Genomic DNA, 23,911 nt, shown 5'->3' on the forward strand with positions numbered 1-23,911 from the left:
GCAGTGGGCCCCAGGCAACTGCTCTGAATTTTAGCCTCAAAATGTATAGGTCTGATTCAAGACACTTCTGGAGGCACATAAACAATAATGCATGTAATTACATAGAAAGGTGTGCTTTTGGGGTTGATATAATAACTGACCTTGCCTAGAAACTGATGAGAATTCACTTTTCTATGAGCACTGCAGTGCGTTTGTGGCGGCAGGAAGCGAGAATGTCTGATGGATGTTCCAAGTCTAAAGAACTCTGCTTGTATCTCATCTCTCAACGTTACCTGGGGGACCTCTCTGGTTCCTGTCAAGTAAGGAAGTGGATCAGTGTTTTCCAGCTTTTTTTTGGACTCAAACACCTTTCAATGAAATATATAATCTATCAAAGTCCCTTAGAAATTAAAAAAATTATTAATATATATGTGATAGATGGTAAGTAATTTTAAAGGCAATCAAAATTTTCAGGTCAGTACGTCTCTAAAGATTACTGTATACATTTCGGTTCCTTTTCTTATTCTTTTTAATATACATTGTGCATTAGTCACTATATTTTTACATATATCTTCTGGATCTAGAAAATGCTTAATTTTCTTTGATTTTCCTGAACTTTAGTGCATGAGGAAAAGCATAATTTGTTGATAAATCAATTAAAAATAATATATCCTGCTTCATTTTGGACTGAATAGATATTAAAAAATATACTAAAATTTAACTGCCTATTATGCATCAAACCTTGACAAAAAACTGCCTTTGTACCTATACTTAGAATTCTTACACTTTGCTTTATAAAAGACCTAGCTTATTTTTGTAATTTTTGTCTTTTGTTTCTAAGTGGCAGGATAAAGGAAAAGGCTTCGGGCTGCAATTTCTAAGCACTTACCCACAAAAAACACATTGAGAGTTTAGAAGGTCTTTATTCCTAACCAATTATAAGTCAAATTGGATAAAATGTTCCTATATTTTCCCTGTCAACAATGGTTTTTAAAATACTAGAGGTACATTGATGCATCATCTAAAAATTTTGATCAAACATGCAATTTACGAATTCAGTGTTGATCCTCTTGAAGAAAATGTTCAGAATGATCATTTTATGCTTCTTTTCAGGATTATATGTTGCAAACAATAGAAATCTATTCTTGAAAACTCAAGCAAAAAGAGAATTGACTGGAAGGCTATAGGGCACCTCAACATCAAAAGAAGCTCAAGCACCAGCTTTGAGAAAGAGCGAGAACCTGGAAAGCTCTAAGGATTTTGGGAGCAGTAGTGAATTTAATAGTCCTATCAAAGTGTCATCACAGAGAGGAATCAGCTTCTGCCATTCTTCCTGTCTTTGAGCATTCAGGTAAGATTCAAAGTCCCAGGAAAAGGAACTGGTCTGGCTTATTTTGGGTCACATGCTCACTGCTTGGCTATGGGAGAGAGGGGCATCTTGATTGACAGTCCCACCTATATCGTGCACACTAGGGTAAAGATAATAATGCTCCCCCATAATACAGTTCTGGTGCCATCATCAGAAGGTGTTGGGTGAACATGAACAGCACATTTGTAACACATGTGTCTCTGTTTCCAATCAGTGGTCTATTATAGGTGTTAAATTATACAATATGTGACTAAGAGTAAAAGTTATTTAAAGCTGAACAACGAGTAAAACATTCAACTAGTAGTATACCTGGATAGTAAACTGAATGACTGAGTCAGGGGACTATCCATTTGATCTCCATTGGCTGCCATGAATATCCTTTTGATAAACTCTTGGAGGCTCTAAGATGCTTCAAGGTTAAAAGAAACTATCTGAACAATTATTTTACTTATTAATTTAAAAACACTGCCCCCTCCCCACATGTAGTAGACTTTTGCCATTTAGGTTTCTTGGCATTCACTGCACTTTCCCATGGCAACAGTATTCTAGTCTTCCATTTGTCTCAGGAGAAAACAACGTCGTCCTTAGCTCCAGGGATGGGCCCTGATTGGCTGAAGTACAGTTCATTCTCCTAACCACAAAGATTAGGCCCCATGAAACAACCTGGACTAAAGAAAAACCAGGATATATTTTTTGGGGACTTACGGAAGAGAAGAATCCTTTACTTTCCTCAGAATTTATCTGGAGAGACATTCCCTCTTTCTCTGGATAGTATAGGATGCAGATGTGAGTCCTGATACTGCTGCAGCCATTTTCTACAATGAGAAATATCAAGTCTAAAGTCAAAGTTGACATAAGGAGGAGAGTAAATCCAAGAGAATTGGAGATAAATGGAGCTGGGGCCCCAGGATCCAACTGCACCTGAAGCTGTCACTACTTGTGGACTCTAAAAATGCCCCAAGTATATCTGGTTATTAATCCTAGTTTGAATTGGAGTACTGTTATTTGCATCTGAAACAATCTTAACTGCTACACTGCCAGAAAGCCTTGGTGAGCCCCAGGGTCTATGAATTGCTGGTTGCAAAATGCTGGATTACCTGATATCTAAGATCATCTCTAACAATAAAGATTTTGTGCCATTACTAGTAATAGGGGGTGTAATTGAAGACAAGTGGGAGAAATGCACGTTAGATGATTGGACATGCATTTTGCAATGGGTCCTACCTTATTGTTGAAGCACATTTACTATCTAATTAGCTATTTTTAATTCAGAAAGAGGAACTTTCTTGATTCTTTTTTCTTTTTTTATTCTGTATGGTTGAATATTTGTGGCTTTTACAACTTTTTATTTTAATGCATCATCTTTCTGCCTAGTTGCAAATTTTATAAATAATCTCAATTGTTGTCTTTTGTTGGGCCACAGAAGATTCTAAAACATAGTAGCTTTTTAATACATATATATGTTTAATCAAAGGTATGATTTTATTGAAAATCTATTCCTAAACCTGCAGTTCTGAAACTTGGCTGCACATTAGAATCACCTGGGTAGTTTTAAAATAGTGGTTCTTAAAATTCAGCATACATTAAATCACCTGGTAGGCTGTTAAAACAGAATTTCTTGTGCCAACCCCAAGTTTCTGATCCAGTAATTCAAGGGTGGGGCCCCCAAATTTGCATTTCTAACTAGTTCTCAGGTGATACTGATGCTTCTGGTCTGGGGACCACTGCTCTAAAAAATACTCATTATAGACTATTTAAAGCAGAGTCTCCTTGGTGGGGGTGATTTTTAAGACACCCCAGATTATTCTGATGGAGACCCAGGTTGAGGGACACTGTCCTAAACGGTGGTGTATGGCTGGCTTTTATCTCCTGATTTAGCACTTACTTTTATTATCTCCCCCCAAAGTCCCTTTCACATCTCAAATGAACTCCTTGACCAGCAAACACATTCTCTTCCTAGGAAAGGTTAATAAACTTAAAAAAAAAAGGCAATCACTAAAGTTGATTACTCAAAAGAATCACAGGCCAAATATGAAGCATTTCTTGCCCCAGGAACTGTAGATCAATTCAAAAAAATTTCTGCCATGATTTAATCAGTCAGAGTCCAATCAGGAAAACAGAAATCGTCATCCGTAAGATTAGCAACTGCTGGAGGGATTTAGGGGGTAGGGGTGAAGGAGGTGATGTTATCAGGGCCCAGTGGCCTGGGTTACCTGAAGGAAGCCAGAACCAGATGGGATTTTTCAGTGGTAGCTGGAGTTAAGGAAGGGATATAGCTGCTGCCAGAGATGATCCCCAAGGCAGAGAGGAGAAATACCCTCCCTTTTCTCTTCCTTCTGCTTCTCTGATCAGCACTTTTCACTTGGCTTCTCACTGACAACATCCAGCAGAACAGCAGTTGACAAAAGAGTCTGGGAAAAACAGTCTGTGGGTCAGCCCCTCTGCATACAGAGCAGAGCAGAAGAGGGGAAATGCAAGGAATGCATCTTCGGGCAAACATGCTGAGGACCAGCACACTGGTCTTATTTCTGGGACAATTCAGTCTCTTATGGATAAAATTGGTAGAATGAACATCCATGCTTGTCACTTCACTTCTAATAACATTTGGAATCTTTAATTATATTGGAAATTTAATGTAGCCTTAAAAATGAGTGTTTATGTACGTGAGTATGTATTTGTTGTATATATGTATAGTCTCCTTTGGCCAATCGGCAACCTGCTCCAAACACTACAGTCACCTTTTAAAGTAAAATCTCAAAAGAGTTCTAGAGTCTGGTATACTAGCTTCTCTAACTCCTCCCTTTATCATGGAAAGTAAGGAACTGTCCAGGATTCAGATAATCCCTACCATGGACTTTAGGATATAGATAGTTACTTTGATTGTTTTTAAAATCACAGAGTGACCCTATATGCTTTCCTGCCTGCCAGGGCTTAAACCCTCAAACTTCCTGAATTCCATTGCAAACTTCCCTAATGAAGCCGTCCTGAGTTGGCTTGAATCTATCATTTGAATGGCATATAAAGTTTCCAGTTAATCTGTCCTTCTGCCCTGTCTCCATAATCTCATCAGTGAATCTTTCCTGGCCAGGTTAATTTTCTGATACTGTTTTCTCCATGAATACCTAATGATCACGTCCTTCAATCTCCAGAATAACAAAATGTTATAAGATATAATTTTTTATTAATATAGAGTGGTCCCCCATTATCCACGGGGGACACATTCCAAGACCCCCAGTGGATGCCTGAAACAGTGGGTTGTACCAAACCCTACATACACCATGTTTTTTCCTATGCATACATACCGATGATAAAGTTTAATTTATAAATTAGGCACAGTAAGAGAGTAACAACAATAACTAATAGTAAAATAGAACAATTATAACAATATACTGTAGTAAAAGTTACCATAGATCTTAGCAACCCCAGCATATGATTTTTCTTCTTATTAAATTGAGAACCTTCACCCTTTTGCTTAAAGGAAGTACTTCTTGACTCTCTTTGGCATATCCAAATTGCCAGTAGCACCACTCCTGAATGTTGGGGCCCTTATTAAGTAAAATAAGGGTGACTTGAACACAAACATTGTGATAGCTCAACCGTGGATCTGATAACCAAGATGGCTACTAAGTGACAAACAGGCGGGTAGCACATACAGGTGGCTAACTGGACAAAGGGGTGATTCACGTCCTGGGTGAGATGGAGCACAAGAGTGCAAGATTTTGTCATGCTACTCAAAATGGTTCGCAATGTAAAACTTGTGAATTGCTTATTTCTGGAATTTTCCATGTAATATTTTTGGACCTCGGTTGGCTGCAGGTAACTGAATCCACTGAAAGTAAAACCTGTGGTAAGGAGGCGACTACTGTATAATATTATTAGCTATTACTAATTATTGATTCCTCGTCAATTTCTAGCTCTTCTGAGAGGATCAGTTGTAGGAGCTCTCCTAACTGTTCCGCATTAAGGAATCAATAACTGTTCTAGCTTTAGTCCAGTCTTGAGTGAGTGGCTGATCCCACCTGGGGCCTGTTAATGACTTAGCAGCTACAGAATTATAGACTCCTTGTAAAAATACTGTTCTTTGGTTCACCCCACTCCTTTTCAACCTTCGGGTCATACCTTAACAGAGAAAAGCAGCTGGAAATTCAAAGCCTACATTTTCCAGTTTCCCTAAGAGTTGGGATTTTCCAAGATGTCCATGTGTGAGATTTGGGAGTCAGAAGTGAGGTGTTTATGCTTCTGTTGTTGCTTTGGGCAAACTTGGTCATGGAGCATTTGGTTTTCAGCAGTAAGGGTGACTGTTCCTAACTTCTTGGGTGTTGAGAGGTAGGACATGGAGCATTTATTTTGCTGGCATGGATTGTGGCTAGGGTGGTGTGCTCCCAGAACAAGCAACGTCATTTTCCCTCTTCTCTGCATTTCTGATGGCAGAAACAGCAGCCATTTACATTCATTGTTATATCTGGGAATCGTTTCCGGAAGCTAAGACTAGATCTGGCTCCTCCAGCTCTGTAAGTACCTGTTTCTCTGATTAGATAAGCTGGAACAGTTCTGAATCTTCACTCAATCTTAATACGCTACTAAAAGCTAAAAATGCAAACGGCAGTATTTCCCCTGATTTCCAGAAACATACTTCATATTTATTAAAAATGCCATCCTAGAAGGTGGCAGGAAAATGAACTAGATTAAAAGATCCTTGCCTGCTAAATTTGCTCGTGGGTTTTGGTTTATGTTATTTTAAAATTCAATTTTAATTGTTTATTTTTATCAATCCTATACAAAAATACATATGGTTTAAAAAGTCAAAATTTTCACTAGACTTACAACACAAAAACAGCACTACTTCTGTCTACCTTTCTTCATCCTAGATTCCTACTCCTCACAGACATTCTAGCAATTTCTTCTGGTATTTACTTTTTATTTTTAAATAGTATGCCTATGTGGCTATTTCTTGAGTTTTTCCACTTTTATTTATTATCTTTTAATTTCCTTATATGAAAGGTGTCAACTGTCTCTTCTCATTCTTCTCTCACCAATAAACACCTTCACACGTTTGCTTTCTCATCATTTTCTTATATAGATTTCAAATATTTATTAGAGTCTTTTGTTTTTACATTATTATGATTATATCCATATTATTTTTTGTTGAACTATATAGTATATAAGGCTCACATTTCCTTTCTCATTAAAAAAAAGGTTTGTTTCCCTGAGGTAATAATTATCTTACTTTTTCCTTTTGCTTAGTTTTTTCTGTACCTCTTTGCTAATTTATTTTCAAATTCTCTACCAGAAGTATAAATTTTCCTCAGGATATCAAAGCATACCAGATCACTTTTTAATTTCTTTTTCTCTTTTATTCCCTTCATTGGAGACAAGCTTTTGTGAGCCCACAGACCTCGTGCTCCGGTCTACAACAGACCTGCTGCACAGCTGTCATCTACAGCTATGTTGGATCCCTGGTTTCCTGGATCTTACATTTCAATTTTCTTGGTTTATTTCCACATTTTGGTGGAATATTTCCTCCAGTAACTTTTTGAGGTAAACATATTTGATAGGACCTCACATTACTTTGTTGAACGATAGTTTAGCTGGGTGTTGAATTCTAATCTCACATATGGTAAGTAGATTTTTACTTAGTTCCTTGTATTCCATGTGATTTCCCAGCCCTCAGATGTGCCTAGTGGCCTCCAAACTAGAGTTCTTCTAATTAACCTCTCTAGAGAATAAAGCTCTAGTCCTCTTCTGGAGTCAGAGAGGGGAGAGCCTGTGGATGCTTGGAGTTGGGGAGAAGATATGCTTCTTATATAGATTTTCAGTCAATTCTCTTCTCAGCCCCACCTACATCCTCTCTTTCAGAGATACCAGGTATCTCTGGTTTCTGAGTCCTTCTGGGGTCCTACAACATGTATTGTTAGATTTTTCTGGTCTTCTAAGTCAATAACCACTTGTCCATCTTCTTCAGCTATTAAAATTTTGTTGTTGCAGTCCTGTTCTCTTTGTTTTTATAGGTTGATGCCCTTTTAATCCCTTTACTCATATTTTAGAGAGGTTTGGGGAGTGTGGAAGAGGTAAATGCATGCATGTCATTTGCCATATTTAATTGGCAGTTCTTGGACCACTGGTTTTAACATCATCTATTTATGAGAGACCTGGACTGTAAATAATTGATTCCTTCATACTCAAGGATTTCGGCCCTTTGAACAAATCCAGACACTTAATAACATAGATATAAAAACAGACCAGTTTTACAAAATTCAGTTAATTTTAGGAGGATGTTTTTTGAGTTGCCTGAAATGTCCCATCACAAATTATTCCTCTTAATTTTAATTCAGCTAACTAGCAAGACTAGCCTATGTTATAATGGGCTTATTTGTTCTCTGCTCTATTTAATACTTTCCTAGTCTTTGGATGACTGGTCCTACTTTCTCAGTCTCTTGATATTAATATTTTAGGTCCTTAATTCACATAGGCATTGTGAATTTCTAAGGACATTTCTAAGCTAGAAGTAGTAATACTTTTGTTAAATTCTAATCTCGGAAACATCTGAGATGGTTTTCTTCTGGCCACTACTTTAGGGATGCTGACCGAGTCTAAGAAGAAAAATATAACTCCTTATAACATAATATTGTTAAATGCCAGACAATGGGACGCCTGGCTGAATAGGAGGGACTTAGCTGACATCCCTAATTAAGAGGCCAGCGTTTATTTTTTTAAGTGCTGCTCTTGTGCCTATAGAAGTAACTTGTAATATTCGTGGAAAATTAAATTGAAGGAAGCAAAATTCATCACCAATTCCACAATTCAGAGATACCATCTACTGTTAATCATGGTTAATATTTTTAGGTTTATTTTACTCAGTCATAGTTCATGTGTAAAGATACATTAAAGAAACGTTTTATTCTAGAAGATTTCCAACATATATAAAAGCAGATAGAAGAGTATAATGAATCTTCATGTGGGCATTGTCTTTATTCCACAACTTTTAGCGCTTTGCCAGTTATGCTTCATTTACCCCTCACTCTACTACCTACGCATTCCCAACTTCTACTTTTTTTGATACAGTATTTAAAAAAAAAAATCCCAAACATCATATAATTTTGTCCATAAATACTTTAGTACATATTTTTAAAATATAAGGGCTTTTCTTTTGTTTTCAACCTAATCACAATGCTATTATCAGCCTTATCAAAATTAAAATAGTAATTCTTTTCTATCATCTAGTATCAATCCATATTTAAATCTTCCCAATTACCTCGAAGATTAGTTGTTTATACCAAATTTTTTTTATGGAGGTATAATGGACATAAAAGATTACTTTTTATGGTGGTATTTGTTCATCAGGATCCAAATCAAGTCCACACCTTGCATTTAGCTGATATGTCTTTTAAAGTCTCTTAGTCCACAATTGTTCTCCCTGCTCCTTTTTTGAAAATGCCATTTGTTTAAGGAAAAAGCTGTCATTTGTTTTGCAGACTATTTCACAACCTGAATTTAACCTGTTCTTTTATTTCCCATATTTCCTTATAATTGGTAGTTGGAGTTACAGACTTGATTGGATTTGGGTCCAATTTTATTTATTATTATTATCTATTTTGGACAGGACTACTTCATAGATGGTCCTATGTAGTTCTTATTACATTACTTCATGAGGCACATGTCTGGTTGTCCCACCTTTAATGATGCTGAGCTTGTTCAGTTTGTTTTCATGGTGTTAGCCTGATTATAAGGTCTCCCATTTTAAAGTTATCTTAGTGGTTTCATCATCCATTACAAGCTTTTCTTTTTTTTTAGTAGTTGCAAAATGGGGATTTTCTGAAGATATTATTCCTTTTGCATTTGTTGGCTAGAATTCTTCTATGAAAAACTTTCCTTCATCAGTATTTAGTTATCCAAAAGTATACTTATTATAGGAAATGCAGGAAAATGGAAAAAATGTATTTTCCTTCACTAATTCTCAGCATCATGAATTGGTTAATGAACAACCTCCGTACATACCTTTTCTACGCTGTATTGTGACTATGTTCTCATCTCATGTAAAATTCTCGGGAAATCACTAAATTTAAGGTATATAGGTCAATACTATTATTTAATAAAGATTTCTTTAATTATTTTCATTCTTGAGGTAGAAAATTCATCTGAAGTTAGTGGCCATTTCTCTTTAACTATTTTTCTTTCCTGAAGAGAACCATTGCTGCATGTAAATCTACCTACAACTGGCATGAAAAGATCTAGGGATGGAGAAAGCTGAGATAGCAGGAGGGGCTCACGATGAATAACTCTTTGTAAAAAGAAGTAATATGTTACCATAGCAACTTTTGGGTAGAGTCTTCTCTGCTAAGCAAGTCCTATGAAATCATAGCTAGGAGTCCCAGCTGCCTTCTGGTTTACTAGGACTGCGCATTCTGTCTGTTAGTTTGGTAAAGACAGCTGGAAAGGCAGGAAAGACTATTGTGCAAAATAGTACTTTAAGCAAAACTCAGAGGAAGTTACCCAGTGGTGTGGACTGAATTGTGTTCCTCCCTGACTGCCAAATTTGTACGTTGAAACCCTAACCCCCAATGTGACTGTATTTGGAGACAGAGTCTTTAGAGAGGTAATCAGGGTTAAATGAGGTCATAAGGGTGGGGCTCTAATCTGATAGGACTGATGTCCTTATAAGAAGAGAAAGAGACACCTGAGCTCGCTCTCTTTTCATGCACATATGGAGTAAAGGACATGTGGAGACACAGCTGGAAGATGGCTGGCCATCTGCAAACCAGGAAAAGAGGTCTCACCAGAAACCAACTCTGTCAGACCTTGATCTTGGATTTCTAGCTTGCAGGACTGTGAGAAAATAGATTTGTGTTGTTTAAGCCACCAGTCTGTGGTATTTTGTTGTGGCAGGTCAAGCAGACTAACACGCACAGATACTCGAAAATTTTTATTTAAAAAAAAAAGCAATTTCTTTGTTTATTTGGCTTGATTCTTTTAGGCAGACTCTATGTTCAGATATAATTTACACACCATAAAACTCATCCATTGTAAGTGTAGTATTCAATGGGTTTTAGTAAATTTATACAGTTGTGAAACCATCACCCAAATGCAGTTTTAGAACAAATCCAGTTTTAGAACATCATTTATTTATTTTTTAAAAAGGATTATAATAAATCTCAATGAGGACCTTGGGTCTGATATAACTATTAATAAATGTCAATTTTGGAGCATATGAGATCAGAATATGATATTACGAAGAGGAATTGTAGGGGCGCACACCTATTTATTGATGACAATAATTGCTCACAAACTGACAGCTCTACTGTGAAAGTTATGGTAGCATCATAAGATGAAATGGGTCCAGAATTTTCTGTGATTTGAAGCGGCTTATATACCATGGGGATAGCTTTTACTTAAAAAGAAAAGAAGCGAATTCATTGGAAAAATCAACTGTTCCTCAAGCAGTTTCTTTCTTTTCCTTCTAGCTGAGATTCTGCATGAACTTGGGTTGATCCTGGAATTTATATTTTTCAAGAAAATAATTCACCCTGTCAAGATTTTACAAGTAACTAGTACAGAGTTGCACAGAGTATACTACAGTTTAAAAAAATTCTCCACAATTATAATAATATCTCCTTTGCATTCCTTTTTTTTTTTTTTTTTGAGGAAGATTAGCCCTGACCTAACATCTGTGCCCATCTTCTTCTATTTTATATGTGAGATGCCTGACACAGCATGGCTTGATAAGCAGTGTACAGGTCCCAGCCTGGGATCCGAACAGGCGAACCCCAGGCTGCCTAAGTGGAGCATGTGAACTTAACCGTTGTGCCACTGGGCTGGCCCCTTGCATTCCTACTTTTGTCAATTTGTGTACCTCTTTTGTTATGTTCACAAGAAATTAGTCTATTATTATTTTTCAAAGAATTTTTAATTTATTATTAATTTGTTTTTTCTTATTTCTATGTTCTACGTTATTCAATTTAATGCTTATTTTTTATTTTATTAAATAATAAATTACAGTAATAAATTTGCCTCCATATGGCATCTTAGGAGGCATCTTATAAATTTTGATGTGGTGGGTTCTCATTTTCAATATTTTCCAAGTGTCTAGCTTTAAAGTTATGGGTCGATTCTTGGTTTAATCTTTTTTCATTTTTAAATAAGACAGCTGTAAAACTTTAAATGCTGATAGTTTAGGAAAAGTAGATTTTACAAAGTACTACATGACGTGGTAAATAAAGTCGTGAAGAACTTCTGAGGGAGACTTTCTGGATGCTCTTAAGAATTTTCCCTGTGGAGCCTTGTTGTGCATTATAAACAATTCTGATAAAGCAGAAAATGACTAGGAAAACAAGGAACATCCCTATTCTGCATAAATAAATACTGTAACACTTTAGGGATACCTATGTTAAGATATTTTACTATGTTCTCATATACACACATATATTTTAAAATAAAGATTATGGAACCATATATATGATATTTTATGTACATATTTCTATTTCAATAAATTTAAATCGATATTTTCTTCTAAAGTATTTGATACATGGTCATATTATAATTTATTTAACCACATCCTTCCTGATGAATACTTAAGTTGATTTTATAAATAATAATATTGTGAATATCTTTGGATATAGATTTGTAACTTGTCCAATTTTTTTAGGATAAAAACATGGAGTATTAGAAGCCAGTACAGTTGTTTTCTATTAATAATTATTTTTGATATTTTCATTTACTTTTATGCAATGATAATGGTAATAATTATTTAAATAACTCCACGTTTAATTGGATTTAATGCTCATCTCTGGCCCATACCACTTTTTTTTTAAATCAAGGCATGCAGTTTCTATATTTTCTTTTTTTTAAATTTTGCCTCTAGTTCTTTTTTTTCTTTTTTTGTAAATTGCCGTAACATTGGATTATAACAATAGATAGCTTTCAGATGTACATCATAATATATTTCGAATTCTGTATAAATTATATTAGGTTCACCACCCAAAACTAATTGTAGTCCATCCCCTCACATGTGAGCCTAATCACCCCTTTTGCCCTTCCCCCTACTTCCCCTATGGTAACCACCAATCTAATCTCCATTGCTATGTGCTTGTTTGTCATTGTTTTTATCTTCTACTTACGAGTGCGATCATATGGTATTTGACTTTCTCCCTCTGACTTATTTCACTCAGCATAATACCCTCAAGGACCATCCATGTTGTCACAAATGGCCAGATTTCATCATTTCTTATGGCTGAGTAGTATTCCATTGTGTATATATACCACATCTTCTTTATCCATTCGTCCCTTGATGGGAACCTAGGTATACTGATGGCCAACAGGCATATGAAAAGATGCTCAACATCATTAGCTATGAAGGAAATGCAAATCAAAACTACAATGAGGTATCACCTCACTCTGGTCAGAATGGCTATAATTAACAAGACAGGAAACAACAAGTGTTGGAGAGGATGTGGAGAGAAGGGAACCCTTGTTCACTGCTGGTGGGAGAGCAAACTGGTGCAGCCACTGTGGAAACCAGTATGGAGTAGCCTCAGAAATTTAAGAATAGATCTACCATATGATTCAGCAATCCCACTGCTGGGTATTTATCCAAAGAACTTGAAAATGCAAAGGCATAAAGACACCTGCACCCCTATGTTCATTGCAGCATTATACACAATAGCAGTTTCTATATTTTCTGATTTTCCTGTGTTTCATCCACATATGAATGGGTTCCTGGCTGATTCAAACTTTACCTCTTAAAACTTTATATATATCACAGTACTGTCTTAAGATATTTAATATTGCAGAGAACTCTGACACTAGAATTATTTTATTCTACCATTATCAACTTATTTCTTTCTACATGAATACTTACAGGGATTCATCCACCTTTGTAATAAAAATATGTTACAATGTGGTCTGTTACGGCTCTCTTTTCATTATTTTTATAATATAAAGCAAACCCTTTAATTTTGAAGACTTTTACATCTTTATTCCAGTCAGTAAAGTTTTCTTCTATTATATTTTCAAAGTTGATTGTGCTCTTTTGGTTCAGAATTCTTCAGTACTATCAGTTCATCCATTTATTGAATTTCTGTTCTCTGGACTTCATATTTATTATTTATTTATTAAATTTTTTTCCTTTTATTTTTAATTCAGCTTTTTCATTTCAAGTATCATTTAAAATCTTACCTTCTTCCAATTCTGTGTCTACTTTTATTATGTCACCCAGTTTTAATTCTACTCCTAATTCAAAGGTTTCTTATCTTCTGTTATCCTATTGAAAACACGTCTAGAAGTTTTCTTTTTCTTTTATTGTGGTAAGAATTTCCCTTGTTCCAAAGAATTTGTCATAAACTCTCACATTTGTTTGTTTGTTGTCTGCTTACTCATCCTATTGCAAGGTGTTTGCCAACAGATAGGGTCTATGGCTGGCTTCTTAACTGACTTAAAGCTTATTGGTTGTCAGTAGAGTACATTTTTAGATTTCCAGTTGGGGAGCCGATTAATGTTCACAAGTCCTAGACTATTTAAATGCTGCAGATTGACAGCATTGAGATGGATTCTATTCTATCCAAAATATCTATTGTTTGATACTTTGAACCAAGGAAGTAAAAGCAAAACTAGAGTCCCCATGGCTGACTAGCACCATTGTCTTACTTTCATTTCTGACCATAGTACCTTACTTGTTGAAGCTATGTTACCCTTCCTGCAGCGTACCTATTGTCACTACCACCTCCTCTTCCTATACACACACACACATACACACACACACCCAACTTACTTTTTGTGTTTAGAGAGTTTCATTTTCCAAAAGAGGAAGGTAATGATGAGGGCCAGGTTGGGGAATAGCACACTCTCTCCCTCCAAATGTTATTTGTGTCCTGGATGGGATCCATTGCCTGATGTTCTGGCTAGTACTGATCCTACATCTTTGATCTGGATGGTATAAAGTGAAGGATGAAAGAAAGCTCTTCCTATATTCTTTCAGATTGTCAACTTTCTCCATTGAAAGTGGCTGCTGATTATGATTTACAATTCATCTCCCTAGTTCCTGCAGCTAATGGAATTTTCTCTGTTTCTGGTGGTAGGATGACTGTCAGTTTTAGTTTTTGTTGTCATCAATTTTTGTCTTTCCTTTGCCTTTAGAAGTACTTTAGCAAGCCATTGGGACAGTCTGCAGCCTGGACTGCTAGTCATGTGCCAATTTTTGAAATATTTCTTTGGATTCCAATTTTCAGTGTTGGTATACAGGTCGTGTCCTGGCGTCTCTTAATCGCCTATCTTAATATCACTCCAATAAACTGAATACATATCTTCCTGCCTTAGCAACAGGGAGATTAGCATCCTCCTTTATTCTGGTAACATAGTTTTAGTCTTATTCAGGACTAAGAACAAGAACTAACTTAAATGGGTGACTAATTACTGTCAGAAAGTGCAATTTCATATCAACGGTGCCAAAATTAGAATCATGATTTTTTTAACAGCTATTCTTCAGAATTCAGATGGACCAGACTACTTAACAACTCAACAGGTCAGTTCTTATAGTTATTAGAGTTATGTTTTGTAACTAATTCATCTTTCTTGGGCAAAAAGGATTTAATGTCACTGGAAACTGTATTTGGCAGGAAACGATGTTTAGGTCAGCTACCTGCTTATACCTACCTTGAAATTCTAGGCCTGTATTATCTCTACTGTAATGTATGATAAGCAGTTGGCCTTAGCCAAGTATTCATTAAGATACTCACTATGATGAAATGTTACTTCTGGAAGAATATTTTAGCTCTGTAGATTTCCAGTAGGAAATGGAATAGCTGGCATTGTCCCTAGGTGAGACCATGAGAAGTTCGTTTTTTGGCAGATTCCTTCTCTGAATTTGTATGAGAAAGTTGAACACATGTAGAAGGAATATGCTCTATGGGAATATGTCAGTTATTTATTGCTGCCTAACAAGCTACCCCAATTAATACTTTGCAACAACAATGATTTATTGAGCTCACGGTTCTGTAGGTTGGCAATTTGGGCTAGGTTCAGCTAGGCAGTTCTTTTGGTCTCTGTGGAGATTACTAATTTGTCTGCAGTCAGCTGCTGGCTGGTCAACTGAGAGTTGGCTGGTCTAAGCTGACCTCTCTCACATGTCCAGCAGATGGTTCACTGTCAGGCTTGGCAATGGGGGATACCTGGGTCGCTTGTCTCTTGACATCTAGCAGGCTGGACCAGGCTTGTTCATATAGAAGTGGGGAGAGTTCCAGGTGAGAGGAAGACAGCATGCAAGACCTCCTGAGGCCTAGACTAGGAGCTGGCAGAATGTTGCTTCTGCAGCATTGTACGGGCCAAAACAACAGATAGGGTAAAGAAATCAACTATGTCTCCTAATGAGAGGAGCTGCTAATTCACGTTGCAAAGGGCCAGGGATACAGAGAGGAGTGGAGTTTGTGGCTATTTTCACAAGCTATCTAATGTGGAAGTAGATTGATAAATCAGTAAATGCACTAGCCTCCTATGGCTGCTGTAACAAATTAGCACAAACTTACAACACACGTTTACTCGTTCACAGTTCTGAAAGCCAGGTATCCAAAATCACTCTCACTGGCTGAGTCAAGGTGTCAGTGGGGCTGCACTCACTCTGCAAGCTCCAGGGGAAAGTGGGTTCCTCTCATCTTCCAGCTTCTGGGGGCTGCTGGCATTCCTCGGTTTGTGGCTGCATTATTCTAATCTCTGCCTCCGTGGTCACATTACCTTCTTTTCTTTTGTGGTCAAATCTCCCTCTAGTAAGGATACATGTGATTACACTTAGGTCCACCTGAATAATTCAGGATACTTTCTCCATCTCAAGATCCTTAACTTAATTACATCTGCGAAATTCTTCTTTTACTAGATGAGGTAACATCTTCAGGTTCCAGAGGTCGGGAGGTGGATATCTTTTGGAGGACTGCAGTAAGGGATGTATGTGGGAGATAGTCTTCCCCTATCTAGCATCACGTATCTGCTTTCTACATCAGTTAAAAGGTAAGCAAATTTGACCTGATTCACCTAAAATTATTAAGGAAATGTTATCTTTATTACTTGCAAATCTGGCACCAGAAGAAGCAGGGTCTTCTTTCAATCCGAGACAGAGAATGCTTACATTCCACACATTCACGCATTTATTCATTCCACAAACTTATTGAGCACACAAAGAATCAGGCACTGTTTTGCTAACCTAGGTTCCAGGGATACTCCAGTGAACAAGAGTTGGCGTTTTAACTTGTGCTGTCCAATATGGTAGCCGCTAACCACATGAAGCTATTGAACACTTGAAATGCGCTCATGTGAATTTCACCGTGTTGCCAGTGTGAAATACACACTGGATTTTGAATACTTAGTGTGAAAAAAGGTATATGAAATATCTCATTAAATTTTTTATTGGTTTCATATTGAAATGGTAATATTTTAGACGTATCAAGTTAAATTACTAAAATTAATTTCATTTGTTTTTACTTTTTTCAGTGAGGCAACTAGAAAGTTTAAACTTACATATATGTCTTGTATTTATGATTCACATTATATTTCTATTAGACAGCACAGTTCTACAGGTTGGGAGAAAAGAATGAATGAAATACTAATGAACAGACTGAAAATAAAATCTAGCGATGCATTAGAGAGTATCTGAGTAGTCCTCTCTAGATTGGCTGGCCGAGGAGGGACTCACTTGATTTTGAGCTGAGAGCTGAGTTATAAGAAAGCATCAGTCACATGAAGATTTTTGGGAAATATTTTCTAGGTAGAGAAAATAAAAGGAAATTTTCTAGGCAAAGTTCTTTTTAAGTGTAAAACCCTAATGTGGGCAACAAGTTTAGTTGGTTAGAGGCATATAAAGAAAATCAGTGAGCAAAGAGGATAACAGAGTAGGATAACATTGGAAAGCTGGGAGTGGACCAACTGATTTTAAGGTCAACGAAAAGCTCAAACTCAAAATTTCTCCTATTCAACTTCTTTTAAAATCCTAAATGAGATCATTAATATTTGAAAGAGAATAATGTAGGGGGAAAGTTACTAATGTAGCTGTACAAACTTTGGAAGTTATTTACGTCTTTGCCTCAGTTTTCTCATCTGTAAAATGGGAATGGTAAAATTGTACTAGCCTCATAGGGTTTTTGTGAAGATTAAATGAGATAATGCATGTATGCATTCCAAGTGATAGGTGTTGGCTCCAACTAGTCTTGATTCCATATCAAGTCAGAGTGTCAGAAAGGTAGGTATCTATATTAGAATTACTTATAGAAATGCCTTCATGGGAATATAATTAAATATGCTCTCAGTTTCATCAGTGGTTGCTCTGGGAACGAGTCATGTATATGACATTTCTGACTTTTCTATTAAATCATCTTTGCCTACTAGGTTATTAAACATTTCTTGTAAAAAATTTCTTCTGAGAGTTTAATACAAAGAAAAGGTATTTCCTGATGAATTAGTATATATCATTTTATTAGACAATGAAGAGCACAAAAGAAGTCAAAAAAAGTGAAAAAGAAGAAAAAAACCCCTCATTATTTTCTTTTTTATATTGCATTGGATTCTCATAGCTAAAGTTCTACTTGATTTTAGGTTAGTGTAGGTTTATGGAATTTATGATATAATTACTTTCCACAGGCCAAATGTATTACTATAGACTTTACTTCATTATTTTAAAAGCTTATGACATGTGTATTTTATTATATACTGCTTTAAATCATTTTAAAAATAGTTTAAGTCTAAATTAAATAAAATATATAAAACATTGCTTCTATGAGAAAATGCATTCCAAGTTTCACAGAACCAAGTTATAAGAAAATTTTTGGAACATAGCCCATTTACAAGTTCAGGAATTCCTTATATATTTGGGGGGTATTCTAAAATATCTTATTAAATGTTCTCCTTATAAGACACACTTCCTAAGAAGAGGAGCAAAGTTTAAGACTCTATTTTGAGGATAACACATGTTAAGTTTCAAAACAAAAGAGCTATGTAAATTTATCTTTGTATAAAAATCATTATTTCTTGAAGATACAAAGAGGCCATGTAACTTCTTTTTTATCTAAGGATATCCTTCTCAGAATTCATTCATTTATTCCTTCATTTAATATGTGCCTGTCAAAGGCCTATTTTGTAGTAGAGCTGTAAATGCAGAGATTAACTGAAGTGTCTATGAGATGAAGCAGGAGAAGTGTTCTGGAGCCGGATAATGAAACGCCTTGTAGGACAGACATGCTGTGGAGTTAAAATTTCATCCTGGAGGTGACGGGGAGCCATTGAAGCACTTTAGGCACAGAAATGACTTGATCAGATTTGGTTTTTGGAATGGCCTTTGACAGCTATTTAAGAGACGAATGGGGAACTGGGGGCAGGTGAGTAGGTGCGGTCGTACATAAGGGGACCTAATAAGGAGCTTTTTCATAACAACCAGGAGAAATATTTTGAGAGTGGCAGTGAGCATGGGAAAAATGAGCCAAATACAAGAAACATTTAGAAAGTAGAATTGAGAGAATTTGGCAGAATTGTCTGGAATGACAGAAGTTTCCAACTTGGGCAATGGAATAGATAACGCAGGTATTCATGGGGACAAGAAGGAAGTGATGTGGAAATTGATGAGATTTAATACAACTCAGTTGGTTTGGGGCATATTGAAATTGTGATGCCTGGAGGACAGCTGAACTGTTTGTCATTTATTGATCTAAAGTTCAGGAATGGAGACGGAGATTTGGGAGACATTAAATCATTGGTAGTCCTTGAAGGCATAGGTATAGATGAGATTTTCTAGAAGAGTGTGTAGATAGAAAAGATTGCTGACAATGGGAGCTTGGGGAATAATGGCGTGGTATGGAGGGAGAGGATCTAAGTGAAAATGAGTACATAGGGGAATCTAGGGAATGTGGCCCTCGGAGGAGAGAGTTTTAAGGAAGGAGTAGTTTCCAATGTCAAATGCCAAAGAGAGGTCAAGTAGGACAAGGAATAAAAAGAATACTTTGGAATTTGAATTGGTATATGGTATCAGAAACTGACAGGAGCAAGTTTAGCAGAATAGAGGAGGTGAAAACTGAGTCACAATATGAAAAATGAATGAGGGATGAAGAATTGGAGACAATGAGTTTACACTTTGGGTTCTGAAGGGCAGGAAAGAGAGCAGCAGTTCTAGGGGGACCCAGGGAAGAGGCAGGATTGTTTTAATATTGGGACTGATGACTATAATTTTATGTTGGTAAACTGGCAAATGAGGATTGGTATTTGATGGCAAAAGGCCCCCGATGCGTGAGGGGGGATGGGACGCAGAGCGCAGGTGGTGGGAGCGGTACCTTTCCATTTTAATCCTGTTGAAACTTTATACAGCTCCACAACAATAGGGTAACTTATATGTGTCCTTCATCAATTAGTAATCTTCATTTATAACCAATGTGAATTTCAAGAAATGATTAATTTTTATTACACTTTCAAAAACAATAACATCCATAGTCTCTCTACAGACTTTATGGCTTTCATAAAGTCTTCAGAATTCCATTATTCCTCTCTTCATTCTTCAGACTTTATGACTCATTAGGGCTTGTTCCCCACTAATTCAACCAAAATTATGTTTAGTGTCAGGGATAAGATGGTGAGCAAAACACAGCACCAGCTTTTGAGACTCTGTAGCTGCACTCAGGGCCTAGCTAGGAGTTCCTCTCTGGGTACCTGTTATGGCTGCCGGTGACAGTGACACGATACTAACGTATTGATGATAATGATATAATCACTGGTATATTTGTCCATTTAGTATGATTGTGACAAGATAAAGTGTCAATTTCTCCTTTGCATGCAGTTTTAGTAGAAATTCTGCAAAATAGTCCTATAATTCCTTTTACAAAAAAGATGTAGTACTATGAAAGCACAAACAAATTCTTCACAAAAAAGTGCTTTCAAGGGTGTCAGTTTCTTTCTTCTTATTTCAGTATTGAGTGTCTTAAGGATAAGGATCTTGTCTAACATTTTCAAGATATGCTATACTGGGAAATGCGGTGTTTCGAACTTGGGACACCTGGGGTCAATTAGTAATCATCCAGATAACTAGCTGAGAGACCTTGAACACATCATTTAATGGACTCTGGAGAATGAAGGTTACATCTGTCATGACTACCTCTTAGGTTTTTTTTTTAACAATCCAATAAATGAGAGAGTTTTCTATAAGTGAAAAGTGCTGTGCAGATGGTTTGGGAGTGTCCCAGACTCCTGAAGTACTTTGATTCTATTTGTGCCTGGAGTTTTTCATTTAGGAAAGATAACTTCCCAGCTTTGTCCACACAAATTTGAGTTGGGTTTCTGTCCTTTGTAACAGAAAGAATCCTGACTTATGCAGTGGCCTCCTTCAGAATTCAGGCACCTGCATTATCAGAGGCTTGGTCTGAATCAGATGAAAGGTGGCAACATGGCAAAATAAAATGAGCATGTATAGCACGCCTTCCGGGCAGCAAGCATGGAGCCAGGCGCTTCCTCAAGGACTGTCTCTCAAGTGCAAGGGTGGCGGCCTGGACTGATGGGACGCGTGTGATGCTGACTGTGGAAGCTGAGAACAACATTGTAACCATGCCCTGCGTGCTGGTGCTCAACCTGAACCTCTGATTGGTAAGTGCCAGATCTGCGCTCTGTCGGAACATTGGTGTGTTCTTATCATTGATAGAAAGAAATGCTCCTCACATTATCAAGATTCAAGATTATTATTTGAGGAAATAAATATGTGTATCAAATTGTGGAAGTTAGGCATTCTGGTTGGTTTTGGGGAGCAGAAAAGAAGTCGGAGAGAAGCGAAGTCAGGCTTTCTTGTAGTAAATTAACAGTTGCAGTCTTGTCCATGGTCAGCTGAGAAGGAATGATCCATGAGTGATGGATCTCTTAAGAAACTAAATACCTTTGCTACCCAGGTTACTTTCAGTGGGCATTAATGATTGACAGTACATGTGGAACGATCCAAGTTATGCATCATTCTGTAATTAAAGCTTTCTTTTGCCCTCTCTTGACTTCTGTGACTTGACACTTATTGCTCAGCCTTACCTTGTCTACATGTTTTAGTCCAGAAATTGGAAAATAGCAGCAGCATCTGTATTTTAAAAGGGCCTGGATCCTAGCTATTAAGTCATTGGTCATTAACTTTTTGTTAAGTGCCTGGTGAAACATACCCACGTAGATGCTTAATGAATAATAGCAAGCGCCCTTATTGAACCCATAGAAAGTTTTCAGCACTTATATCTATCAAGTAATATGTACCTTAATCAACTTATCTTTACCAATTTTCTTCCTACTTTTGGACAGCTTCATCTCTTTACCTATCACTGAAGTAAGAAAATATAAATATTTACAAAGGAAATATAACTTCCCCACAAAAACTGGTTTCTATGGAATTAGATGATGGTTATGCATGAATATGTTAGGACTTGCTGCCTGCCTTCCTTCAGACATGTCTGATTCTTCATGCCTTGCCTAGTTCCATGGCTCACGTAACTGATATTTGCTAAGCAGCTACAGATCTTAGAATGTGCTGTGCTTTGTCCTTCTGATGTCTAGAGTCAGGTAGGCCTTCGCAAGTGCTGCCTCATGTTCCCCAGAGAGTGGGCCCATTTTGATGATCTTACCTCATGTGAGGAAGTAAAGCAGGAATGGTTAAGAGCCAAGACTCTGGAATCCTACACAGCAGGATCCAGACACAAGCTCTGCTTTACTCTAAGTTTGAAGCTGGGCAAGTTGCTTCAACCCTGTAAGCCTCAATTTTTTCATCTGTGAAATGAGGATTACTTGACCCTCCTCGTTGTTGTAGGATTAAATGAGTTAATACAGTCAAATAGCTTAGCAGGGTGCCTTCTACAGTCATTACAGATAACAACTGCTGGCGATCATGCATGGCTCAGGGATGGAGAATACGAAACTCCTATGGCTTTTTCAGAGTATAGCGAGATTGGCCTCTCAGTTAAATCAGTGGTTCTCAACTGGAAGACAATTTTGCCCCACCCCTGACCCCTGGGAACACTTGGCAACGTCTCGAAACATTTTCTGTTGTCCCAACTCATGGCGGGTGGGGGTGGGGGGCTGCTACTGGCATCTAATGTGTAGAGATAGTGGGATATTTCCTTTCTAAACATCTTACAATGCACAGCAACCCCCGCCCCCCCCCTCCACTTCTCAGGGAGGAATTAATCTGGTTCAAAATGTCAGTAGTGCTGAGATTGAGAAACCCTGAAGTAAATGGAAAGGAATCCTTCTGTCGATGAGTCATGAATAAATCCTAATCAAGAAACCAGTCTATCAACAAGCATCTGCTGCCCTTCTGCTCCAGGTATAGTATCATCACCTTCCAGCTGGGGGGCATTTTACGGTTTATGTACATCTTCACATGTATCAATCTATTAATTCTGACAAAAGTCCTGAAAAGCCAGGCTGGACTGGCATTAACCACCCCCTCCCCATTTTTTTTCTTCTGCAGGTGAGGGGTTAGGCTGAGAGGTTGACTTTCTCACAGAAACACAGATGGTAATTAAACCCAGATGTTCCGAGTCCCAAACACAGTGCTTCTGCCACTCTCACATGCCTAGCATTGCATTTCTGTGGGGAATGCAGGAGACATTTTAGACATGGTTCCTCCCCTTGGATTTGTACTCAATTGTTAAGAGATTTACCCCCATGAACACTTCTTTATACCTATTGGGCTATAACAGATGCGAATTCCCTCCCGTATCCCCACCCCTTCAGCATTAGCGAATATTGCAACGCGGCTAACCTGAAACCAGAGTGTTTTCTTTCTCCTGAATCTTCGAGGGCTCTTTTGCAACATAAATGTAGTAACTTGTCTGCAAAACAAGGGTGTTACCCTTCTTTACAATCTGTACTTTCATAGCATATGCCATCGTGTTCCTTTTCCCCCACCAGTCCTCCTACATAGACCAGATGGTGCCTGGCCTGCTCTTGCAAACTTCTGATTGCCTTTATTTCTTTTTTAGGCCTGTCCTCTCCTGAACACAGAGTGTGAGGAGCTGACGTTTACTGATACGATGTCCAACTTGATGCCCAGGTGTTAGACTATTCCAAAATGCAACCTGTTTCGACATGTTAACTCCGTTCTTCTCAGTTCAGTGGCTATCAGCATGTCAGCACCTGCAGATCATTCCATGAAGTTGTGGAAAGAGCTGATTTTTAATTCAGATTATGTGAAAGTTACAGGAATTTATCTTAGAAAAAAAAATAGACGGTAATGCCTAGTCATTGTGTAGCCGTCTGCTCTTTCTAAAGAACAATGTACCTTCCTCTTTGCACACGCTTGAAATTATTTTGACAAATGAGTAAAACTGATTCTAGCTGTCACTCTACCACAAAAAAGTTTTAATACCTAAGCTATGAAAAAAGCAGCCCAAGCACCAGGTAATAATCCTTACCACAGAGGAAATAAACAATTCATGATTAATTTGGTGCACATTTATTATCAAAAAGTTATCAAAAGACTCTTAGAAAACTTTCTTCATGAGGAGTTCTTTGATGATAATAGTAAAATTTGCCCTGGCATTTCTTATTCTAATATGTGTAACCATTACCAACACAGACATTAGAAAATATTAC

The 23,911-nt window shown here is 37.2% G+C and overlaps 1 long non-coding RNA gene across 1 annotated transcript; it reads left to right on the forward strand.

The window, feature by feature from the left end:
* Positions 1–732: 732 nt before the first annotated feature.
* LOC123283231 (uncharacterized) lies at positions 733–23,213 on the forward strand. Its single transcript, XR_006523831.2, has 4 exons — positions 733–1,330; positions 16,203–16,333; positions 20,649–20,935; positions 22,488–23,213. It is a non-coding gene; the product is annotated as an uncharacterized lncRNA (long non-coding RNA).
* The last annotated feature ends 698 nt before the right edge of the window (positions 23,214–23,911 follow it).

This window comes from Equus asinus, chromosome 4 (genome assembly GCF_041296235.1).
Source record: "Equus asinus isolate D_3611 breed Donkey chromosome 4, EquAss-T2T_v2, whole genome shotgun sequence".
Lineage (NCBI taxonomy): Eukaryota > Metazoa > Chordata > Mammalia > Perissodactyla > Equidae > Equus > Equus asinus.